This window comes from Cryptomeria japonica, chromosome 1, assembly GCF_030272615.1.
Source record: "Cryptomeria japonica chromosome 1, Sugi_1.0, whole genome shotgun sequence".
In the NCBI taxonomy this organism is placed as follows: Eukaryota; Viridiplantae; Streptophyta; class Pinopsida; order Cupressales; family Cupressaceae; genus Cryptomeria; species Cryptomeria japonica.
In genome coordinates this window covers 180956789-180968597 of record NC_081405.1, presented here as the reverse complement: position 1 = coordinate 180968597, position 11809 = coordinate 180956789, and the positions used below count along the sequence as shown (strand labels likewise).

General features: G+C 37.3%; 1 non-coding gene across 1 annotated transcript; it reads right to left on the bottom strand.

The window, feature by feature from the left end:
* Positions 1 to 9372: 9372 nt before the first annotated feature.
* TRNAT-AGU (transfer RNA threonine (anticodon AGU)) lies at positions 9373 to 9444 on the bottom strand. Its single transcript has one exon. It is a non-coding gene; the product is annotated as a tRNA-Thr (tRNA).
* Positions 9445 to 11809: the final 2365 nt, after the last annotated feature.

The window sequence follows — 11809 nt, the reverse complement described above, 5'->3', positions numbered from 1 at the left end:
CTTGGTAGATCTCAAATTCATTATTCACAACCCTACTAGCCTGACTATTGTTGATAATCCTAGTGATGTGGCATATTGTTGCATTATAGATTCTGATGAGTAGTACTCGCATATCGTGAGATATCTGAGTGATGGTACCTTTCCCAACTCTATGAACAAGAATACTAGGGCTAGGATTTGCAAGTTGGCCACTAGATACATTATCCTTTCTAATGTTCTTTATAGGAGGGGTTATAATGGTCTTCTCCTTCGATGTCTTATCAAAGTTTAAATCCCCATTTCTCTTGAGGAAGCACATTTAGGTACTTGTGGGGGGAACTTTGGGGGTAGATTTTTAGTTCAAAGATTGCTTTGAATGGGATATTATTGGAAAACTATGGAAAAGTATTCCTTTGAGTTTACTAAGAAATGTCATATGTGTCAGCAACATAGCAATTTGATCCATGGTCCCACCCAAGAACTTTGATTTCAAGTAGAATCTTGGCCCTTTTCTACATGGGGTTTGGATCTCATTGGTAAAATATCTTCTCCGTCATCTCAAGGATATACTTTCATCATAACCACCAGTGATTACTTTACGAAGTGGGTAGAAGCAGTTCCTCTTTGGTCCACTATCGTTGAAGTAATCTGTCAATTCATTTTAGATAACATTATTTCCCAATTCGGAATATCTTCCGCTTTGGTTTCAGATAATGGAACATTATTTAAAACCAAATATGTGAGGAAGTTTCTCGAGAAATATCATATTCAACATAAGTTTTCTACACCATACCATCCTCAATCATACGGTCAAGCCGAATCTTCAAATAGAATAATCGAACAAATCCTTCGTAAGACCGTGAACAAGCATGGTAAGGATTGGAATATTCAGTTGATCTACACTCTTTGAGCTTATCGAACAAGTGTGCCTATTGCTTCGGGTTGTACTCCTTATAATCTTGTTTATGGTGCTGATGTTATTATGCCTTTGGAGTTAGAAATTCCATCTTTAATGGTTTCTCTTAAAGGTATAGTGGATGATGATTCTTATAGAGAACAGAGGCTCCAACAACTTGAGATGCTCGATGAATGACGTATAAATGCTCTTGAGCATATTCAAGTGTATCATAAAACTCTACAACAAATATACAATGATAAGGTCATTCAATGTTCCTTCTTAGTAGGTGATTTAGTACTCAATGAAAATCATCGCAACATGAATGCCTTACCTAAGGAAAAAAGAAAATTCAATCCTAATTGGCTCGGACCATACATTGTTATCAAAGTCTAGGGATCGGGTGCTTACATGATAGCAGATGCGGAAGGTATGCCTCTCAAGGAACCCATAAATGCTATGCACCTTCATAGATACTGTGCCTAGTCTTCTTCTTCGTGTCCTTTTCTCTCTCTTTCTAGTTTATTCTCTCTCTCCATTGTGCCTTTTGTTTCTTCAAAATGGATAATATGTTAGCATATCTTCATTAAATTATGTGGTATTAAATGATATGGCATTGTTTAGTCTACATTACTTCATTCTTGACCAGCACGTTTCTTCACTTTATGGTTTGTCTTGGATTCATTTATGTAAATTGTAATGGCTTTACATTTTATATGTGCTAGCATGTGATACAACTTTTTATTTGTCAAGTAGGATTACATCATGTTGTGTTTAATTAGAGTTAATTAAATCACATTAGTCATATAGTTCTTAAGCTTAACACATTTTTCTTCTACATCATCAAGGTAGCATTTAATTAAATACTTAGCTACTTAATTTAATCACGCATGTATCAATTTAATCATGAAGCATGGAGAAATCAATCACATGGAAATTAAATTAGACATACATGTTCATTACCAAATATGTTACTTTTAATCAAGGCAATGCATACATTGTTTCAAGAATTAAAATAATATGTTTGAGATAAAACATAAACATAAATGTCATAACATGTATATCCCTGTACATCAAGAAGTATCACAATGCAAACATGTCCTATCCTTAGGACTAGATGTCTCCTCCTAATTTGGTCGTGGGGGTGGGCCCATGGGTATGTATCGTGATGTGGAGCGCAAGTGTCTCTGTGAGGAGATCCTATGATCCTCTCCATCATGATCCTGCGATATGTGGCTGCCTCTACTTGAGCCATTGCTAGATCTCTCTCTCTCTCTCTCTCTCTCTAGACCTCCATCTCAACCCGAATGGGGGTGAATAGGTCCTCATGCCACCTGACACTCCCCTGTGGTCTATGCACTATCTATGAGGAGTTGAGCTTATATGCAGTTGTGATGAGACCTGTCACTGTGTTCTGGATAAGGGAGCGCCACTCTTGGACACCAACTACAGAGATAGAAAGGAGATTTTCATCAGTAACATTCTATATCATCAAATTTGAATAATTAAGATGCATGAATTGAACAATCATAAAACACCTTACCTGGATCTCCCTCTCGCCAATAGGGGTCATGGAAAGAGACCTCCTGTGACTAGGACCCATTAGGCTCTCCGCGCTCATAATGCCTCTATACGATGCACATGGGACATTGGGGACTAGAATCGAGACCCCTTATAGGGTCCTTTTCCCCTTGGGATGGAATACTCAATGGATCTAGGGCAATGGTGTCATCTCCAGAGTGATGTGGAACTACATCTGACTCGTCCTCCTCATCATCACCATCCTGATCTCCCTCTCCTACATCAGGATCATCTCCATCACCACCAATCTCTTGCTCTCCTGCATCATCATCTTGATCATCTGTGTCCTCCTCACAAGGGTCCTCGAATGTATTAGGATCCTCCTCGTCACCCATGCGTCTCAATGGTCTGGGGTTCCCTCTAGTGAAGTCTACTATAAAGATGGCTCCAGGGTATGTCCTACCCCACCATGTGATGTACCGTCGACGTGCACCCACATCATCTCTATAATCGATCGAGATATCTTGATTGGACCCATCTGAATTTGTGATATCATTCTCGTCGCTAGTAGGCCTCGAAATGGCTCCTGGCCTAAGAGTCACACGTGAGTGTCAGATATAGGTAGGCACATCTTTAGGGACACACTGCTCAAACCCAAACTACTATTGAATACGGTCGGAGTAGAATGGGACTATAATGTGGTTGTACCGTCCCACTAGTAGACGGTTACTCAGCATGCAAACTAACTGCCTATGTATACCTGCCTACATGTACATCCTAAGGTAGGGTATCCATCTGATAACCTTTGTTGTCAATCTGTCAAATGTCACTCTCCAATGCAGCAAATCTTTGAACCACCACTCACGGGTGAGAGGATATGCGAACACCCTAGAATGCTCTGGAACCAAATCAATGGGTACTCCAGCAGGTCTAGTACATGTAATGTGCTCGAATATCTAGATTTGTAGTAGTGCGTAGGTCATCAGGTCGCATCCCTGTCCAAACACGTACTCTCCTAGGTTGTGAGAGAGGTGGGCTAGCATGCTTCGCCCACTAGAGAATACCCTCCAATGTCTCTCCATAACTCTAACTGCATAAGCGAGACCTCCATGCATGTGAGTGTCCCGCCCATTAGGGTACATGGCTAATGCAATGGTAGCAATCATCAATCTTCTCACTAGCGGAACCTCACTGGTGGGATGTAAGAGCCAACTAATCATGATGCGACCCCTCGTCTCATTGGGTATCTCTCTCCCAATGTAGTAGACCCGCTCCCTCCTGTAATCGGTAGAGGTGCGGTTTGCTCGGTATCTCAATGTCTCTCCTTTGATGGGAAGACGAAGTATGTAGTATACATTCTCGAGTGTGACTGTCATTTCCCCGACAGGTAGAAGAAAGGTGGAGGTATCCATGTCCCATCTCTCCATCAGTGCCATCAGCAACGCAAGATGAAACTTGATGGTGGGCATGGTCATCACATACCATAAACCTACTGAATGCAACAACTCCCTATCCTCTGGTGAAAGCCTCAGAACCTGACTCCAGAAGGTGTGACCGACAATGTGCTCATGGATGTAGGGAAGAATCTGCAAAGCGAAACCATCAAATCATTAGTAATCGCTCATCGATCATCATCATCTAATCACAAACATCATTGCATCTATTCTATGCATCCAGCGCTTGATCCCTTGCAACCCTCAGTTGTTCGAGTAAGAACCAGGGTGCCCCTCTAGGACAAGAGCCCCCTAGGAGGACCAGGGCACCCAAGGAGGACCAGGGCACCCTAGGGGACCATGGTGCCCAGATAGGGGGCATGTACACAATCAGATGTTGACATCATCGACACGGAAAACAAAGAAAACAAGGAAAGTCAATGACGAGTCAATGGTCGGTCAACTCACCTCGTCGAGCGATCTCCCGGTCAACACGACTTGGCACAGGATCTCCATCCACGTGGGTTGCTCGGGTTGACGTCGAGCCATGATGACTAATGTGTGGGCTCCTCTACAGTGAATAGTGTTGAAAGCCAAAACGTGACAAATGAAAGCGTCACTTTCATATTTATGAGGTATGCACTTTTTTCTTTTTATGATTTTAAATTAAAAACCCTAATTTCGCTCTTTTCACTTTATCTATCATAACTTGAGGAGGGAGCTTCGATTTTCGCAATGTCGGTGACGTCAGAATTGTGAATTTTCTCTCTTGCTCCACATTTGTTCCATAAAGCGCTTGGAAGTATAATCGAGCCTTGTTGAGAACATGTTTTCATTAAGGTCTTCATCACAATTCGCTTTGGTAAACATGATACCCTGTTTCACCTCACTAATAAGCAAGCTGAAATAGGGGGGCACATAGCTACTCGCAAATTTCATCACTTTCCGTAGTAAGCATTAGGTGATTTTGTGATCTAACATGTGGTTTTGTAAGGTGTAGTTCCTAATTGTGTACTGCAGATACCGCTGGAGGCTTCGCCCAACAACTTATGGATATATCCTTTTTCAAAATGATGTTTACTTTTCTGTAGTTTAGCTTGCATATGCACGTAGTGTCATATGACCACTAAAGTGGGGGCTAAATGTAGCATCGTAAATTGTATACCCTTGCCAGGGTGGTCCAATTCCACGCTTGGGTTAGCACCCGCTCGAGTGTGTTTAGCATTTTGCATTTCTAATCTCTTTTAAGTATTTAATTAATCAATTTAATTAAATCTAAATCCATATTTCACCACTTCACACATTATAAAGTTGGGCCCTTTACCCTAAGCGTGCCCCTTTTCATTTTATTCCTTCAATAAATCATTTAATCATAAACCCTATTTATGTCCTATTTTGATCTTCAAGGCTCGATTTCACATGTCAAAACATCTCAGAATCAGCTGTAACTTTGGGATTCGCTCTAATATCATCATATATAACGACCTTGAAAATTTGGTGAAAAGTTGGTCGGACTGAGTGGACTTTGCACCTGGTCCCCGACATTTTTCCCGAAATTTCGAGAGCATAATTCTATGATATTATAATGCCTAACCCTAAGAAATTGGCGGGAAATTCAAACTCTAGGTCAGTCTAAAGATGAAATTAAGATCTAGGGTTTTATACATAAGAGCTCTCTTTCTTCGTTTGAAGGGATTGAATCAGATCTAAAAGGAATTGAATCTAGGAGAAAGCTTTTGGAGCGATTACAAGGAGCCTTCTATGTAGCGAAAGAGTATATCTTTGGAGTCTTCAACAAAATTCAATAACACCTATCAAGCATTCATCAAGCATTATTTCATCAATTGGGGGCTTTTGAAGATATAGGAAAGCAATAGGAGATCCTCAACTAAAGATTAGCTTGTAACTCTCCCTTGGGGTTGGTTATGGTTTCAAGTTATTTCTATGTCTTTGTATGAGCTTCATTACATCAATTTGATTTACATTCATGATTTAGATCACTTTGCATCATTGATTTAGAGCATTTACTTTGTCAATTACTAGCAATTAGGGTTTACTCTTTAGGGTTGCTCTAGATTGCTTACTCTCATCCTAGGATCTTGCACACACACAAGGTTCTTGCACACGTTATTGTACTATAGGTATCAGCTATTTGTTGAGGTGGAAATCACTAAAATAGGGGTTTGACTAAGGCAAAACCCCATATAGCCACCCAAAACCCTATATTTAGCTACAGGTGTAGATTCGGGATCCGAGTGTCGCTATAAGTTTCGGGACCGACAAAACACACAGAGACAGTTCCAAGGCTCAGATATCAGCAAAAACCATTGGGACAGGGGCATGGTGCCCTAGTCCGCCTTGTTTTCAGCAAAATTTCACAAAACAATAATTCAAAACCCTCAAATTTCAGCCTGTCGGGTACAACTTCCATTCTACAGAATCAGGACAGGGGCGCAACACTTTGGTCCCGAACATTTTGGCTTAGATTTCTGGCACAGGTGCACCTAATCTGTACTTTTCAACATTATATCAATTATTCTCAGTTCTGCATTTCCAGATTAGGGTTGTTTATGCATACTTGTATTCTAGGTTAAATCATTCAAATCTACACTTTTGCATCACTTCTTTCCCTCATTTTCAACAAAGGAATAGAAACCCTAAGAGGTAATCCTTGGCTCTCTCTTCCTCACAAGAAGTAGCCAAAGTGTTTTACCTACCTAGGCTCTTTCGTATTCCACAATGTGTACATGAGAGTGGGATTAGGGCTTGTTTGCTTAGTCTCACTTTTTCCCCTACACACCTTCAAAGTCTTCCTAACAATTAATGGTTAATCCAACCTCAACCCATGGTTAGAGAATTTATTTCTAACTTAACCCTCATTCAACCCAGGGGTCTCATCAAGCACACACTATTTTGACCCTAGTTACTTTATTAACCCTTGCACAAGAGTTTACCCTTTGGGTAAAAGCTTTATCCACTAGTTAACCCTAACTTAACCCTAGCCACATCCTGCTAGGGTGACCCTCACATCTTCTCAGTAATTTAATGTCTCTTACATCCCCTCTCAAGCCACCTCTTGTTGACAATTGTCACCATTTCATTGGTGAAAATTGTAAACATGGATTGAGTAACTTTCAATCCTAGCCCTTGTTAAGATTATTGAATCTTAACCATCCATTTCCCTATTTTCTCTTTAAAGGGGACTCACTTTCTTCAAAATCCATATCCAAGTCTTTTATGCATCTACACTATAGTCTAATTATATCAAGCATCTTGACTCTCTTTGTTAGAATAGAATTTTAAGCATTTAGGAGCATCTTAATATAGCATATCCATGTTAGTATATCATGTTAGCATAGCTTGTTAATATCTTTACCATAATTTCATCATCATCATAGCTTAGTATCATATCTTAAACACATCATATAGATCTAGAATGCATTGCGTATAGATCATTATCATTTTATCACTCATTCTTGGAGTTGTCATTCCTAAGTCATTTGCTCAATGATCTGATAGCAAAACATTGGAGTAAGGGATCCTATGAGATAGAGAACAATGAGACACATCTTGGGAACTTAACTTGCTTATATTAGCTTGAGTTTAGTTAATCTTTGCACTCAAAAGTTTCATTGGTATGTTAGCTTTTGATCTCAATTTTTTTATTTGGATCACACTAAATCTTGCATACAATATTATATATAAACTTTATTGTTGACTATAATGTTAAAGACAAGACTTGTTAAAAATTATAATCGTTTATGTAATATAAATTATAAATAATTTAAAAAATGAGAAATATATAAAGGTTACTTAATTAATTTTAGAAATATTAATTTAGTGATGTTAGTATTTACATTTATTTCTTTGTTACAAACTTGAAAGATAAAAGAAAATGTGATCATTCAAAAAATATTACTTATTTTATTAATTTTTAAATAGTTTAATAGTAAATTTAAACAAATCTTAAAATGAGTTAAACCTTTAGGTAGATTAATTAACCATTTCTAAATATCATTTAAAACTTGAAAATTTCATTATAATGCAACAAAGATAATTAAGGTTAGTTAAGAGTTTGGAATGGCTTAGGATTCAATTATTCAAACTTTTTATATACACTCAATTTTGTGGTTGTTCTCATGTTTATTAAGAAAGGTTATCAAGTGTAATAAATACAATTAAGGTAAGGTAAGGGTTTTGATTTAATTAAGGGTCAACTCTTTGAAATTTAAATGTAACATTAAATTTTGTGTGTTTGTTATTTATTATGTAGATTTATAAAAAATGATAGTGTTATTAGTACTAGCCGGCTATTTAGATTGTTTTTGTTGGACTATACTTCCAGGTTATGGCAAATCTAGGAATCCCTAAAGAGGTTATTACCATTCCAAGTAGTCCCTCTGAGAATAGTATAACTCAGCCGACAACAGATGATGTATATGGATCAACAACTAATTCAACAACTATAGATTTGTTGGGCATTTATGAAAGCAATGTTGAGATCTTCTTGAATAATATCCTAACAAATTGTCGTGAGTCTATTAAGGAGGCTAGCCAACTAATCCAAGATGCATGTGATGTGCAAGAATATGAAGTTGCAATGGTTGGTGAGATAGTAGAAAAGTATCATGCAACATGTAAGGTCCTAGAGGCATACTACGAATTCTTAAGAGAATTCAAATATGTCAACTATTACAAAGTGAAAATTGGCCCAGCTCTAAAAGATAAATACCAGGCCATCTTGAAATAGATATGGTTCAATAACTTTATAGATAGATGAACCTTGCTATTTTGTGGTATCAAATAAGGTTACTTGGACGTAGGATGCTTTTTTGTAGTGCCAAATGAAAGGAGCCTAATGATGAATATTGGTCCCTTTTGTGTTCGCACTCGAGTAAAGTGTACATACGAATATGATATCAAACAGTACATTTTTTTGTAAGAATTATGGTTTGGGAATACTTATATGATATCTACGACATATCGATCGTAGTGCCATTGTACAAAGTACTCATTATAATACTAATTTAACTCAATATAAGTTGGTGTGACTTTTGTGTTTCCTTAATGTGAATATAATGTTGAGCTACATTTTTTAAACAAATAGATAAACATTATAAATAGTATAAAAAAAACATCATTGAAATATATGTTAGAGTGTCAATGTATAAATTCACTCTTATACCAATTGATTCTTTAGGATATTGTTAGCTTGAGTGCTTTACACTTAGTCAAATAATATAGGTAGAGAAAACATGATTAAAATATATATTAGAGTGTAAATGTGCAAACTCAGTCCTATATCATTTGATTGTATAAGATGTTGTTAGGTTTAATACAAAACACTTTATTAAACAATAATAATAATAAAACAATGATTAATAATAATAAAAACAATGATTAGAATATGAAATGGGAAATAGTAGCTACTTCTTATCATTGAAAACAAGAGTAGTGAAATAGTGAACAATATGCCAACCTATATGATTTACTTGGTGCATGTAACTGCCTGAAGAAACAACAATTGTTTATTGTGTTGAGACATGGACCAACTAGGACTCGAACCTAGGACCTTCCATACACTACTGGAGTGCTCTACCACTGAGCTACTGGCCCCTCTTGGACCAGTCCATCGACGGTCCAGGTGTGGCTTATTTTCAACACCAACACCCCCCTTAAGCCACACCTTTCGTGTGCTTGGGGCTCCTTGCCTGGACCTGGCTCTGATACCATGTTGAGACATGGACCAGCTAGGACTCAAACCTAGGACCTTCCATACGCTATTGTAGTGCTCTACCACTGAGCTACTAGCCCCTCTTGGACCAGTCCATTGACGGTCCAGGTGTGGCTTATTTTCAACACCAACACTACCATGTAAATGATGTTCAATTTACATTCAAAATGCAAGTTGTATTCTATTTAAAATGATCATGTTCTATGTATTACTGAATTAATATATGAATCTGACTATCTTCTTATTTGTGGCAGGTGAGAGGAGCATTTGTTATTTTCTATGTCCTATCTCATGAATGCCATTCAATATATGTATATAACAAGTGGGGTACGATCAAGCAATGCCTTGATCGGTCATGACCGATCAAGACATTACTTGATCATGCCTCTTTGTTAATACCAAACAAATGCATGTTCATTACTAATGTCAATTGATATGTAAATACTTTAACACCCGATGACTATCGGTGTTTGCATAATCCTAACAACCGATAGTTATCGACATGTGTTTATCCTTAACAGACGATAACTATTTGGTGTATGCTTAACAACTGATAACTATCGGTAAACTTTATCATGTCACCCGATATATAATGGAGCACATATAACCCGATATTAATCGGTGTTTGATTTAATCATTTATTATTATCAATTATGTTAATCAATACAAATCGGAATGCATGAACATGGTTTAGTAATCGATGAACATAAACAAATGATATAGTATGATTATCAATGTTAAGGATTTGATCGAACTGAATAGGTTATTTATATGCAAATGTAGAATGGCTATCAAAGAGGGATTAATTGCTTGAAGGTTTCTATCATAATTATCGATATGATAAATGACTGAATGAGAGACTTCATTTATCTCTCATTCAATCATTTATCTTACCGATCATGCATTAACACTCCATCTTAGCTAGGTAAGATGAATGTAAACAATATAATCAAGCATCACAATTCAAATGATAGTTAGCATTCTTTACTTAATTTAGACATTCTAGAAAATCATACTAATCACATGATATGAAGTATCACCTAAACACGTGATACAGATGTCCATCACGTCAATCTTGTGATGACAGGATATCACTTAAGCACGTGATATCAGTATTGCCTAAACACGCAATACTTAAGGATAATCATATGAGGAGGATTAACTTCTCATATTATCCAAGTTGTGATATGTGCACTAACACTTTATACAAATGTTTTATCGCAACACAATAATGGCATATCCATGATACACCAGAGATCCAACATGATAACTGGTTTGGACATTATAAGATCGTCACCTTATAATATCCCCATACAAGTGTTCATTATCTTGAGAGATCGTCATCTATTAGATAAGAACCGAGGGGATAAAAATCCAAAATGTCCTATCATGACAAGAAGTTTACACATTAAACATGTTATTGATATGCAAAATACAGATTACAAAGCAAATTACCTTTCTATCATACCTAAACCTTTTCTAAAGTGATCAATCTTCACTCTGGAAAGAGGTTTGGTCAGAATATTTGCAGTTTGATCTCCTGTACAAACATATTCTAATTGGATCACATTCTTGTCTACCATATCTTGCACACAGTGGTATGGAATCTCAATATGCTTGGATCTATCATGGAACATTGGATTCACTGAAAGTTTTATGCAGCTTTGATTGTCACAATGTATAACAGTGGGTTTCATAGGCTCTCCAAACAATCCCACAAGCAACTTCTTAAGCCATACTGCTTCTTGGGCAGCCATAGAAGCTGCAATGTATTCTGCCTCGGTGGAGCTTTGAGCTACTGAAGACTGCTTCCTGCTGATCCAAGATATCATGGTTGAACCTAAACTGAAGCAAAACCCTGAAGTGCTCTTTCTGTCAGTTACACTTCCAACCCAATTTGAATCTATAAAACCATGGAGGTTTATGTCAACTTTCTCATATTTGAGACCAAGGTTTAGAGTACCTTGTAGGTATCTCATGATGTGCTTTACTGCAACTAGGTGTATCTCCTTGGGTTCACACATGAACTGACTTAAGGCATTAATTGCATAACAGATATCTAGCCTTGTATTCACTAGGTACATTAGGGACCCAATTATCTGTCTGTAATAAGTAGAGTCAGTAGGTTGTGACTTTGCTGCTACTTCTTTAAGTTTATGTAAATTGGTTTCCATAGGAGAGGTCATGGGCCTACAGTTCAACATTCTAAATTTCTTCAATATATCTAAGGTATACTTCCCTTGGTTT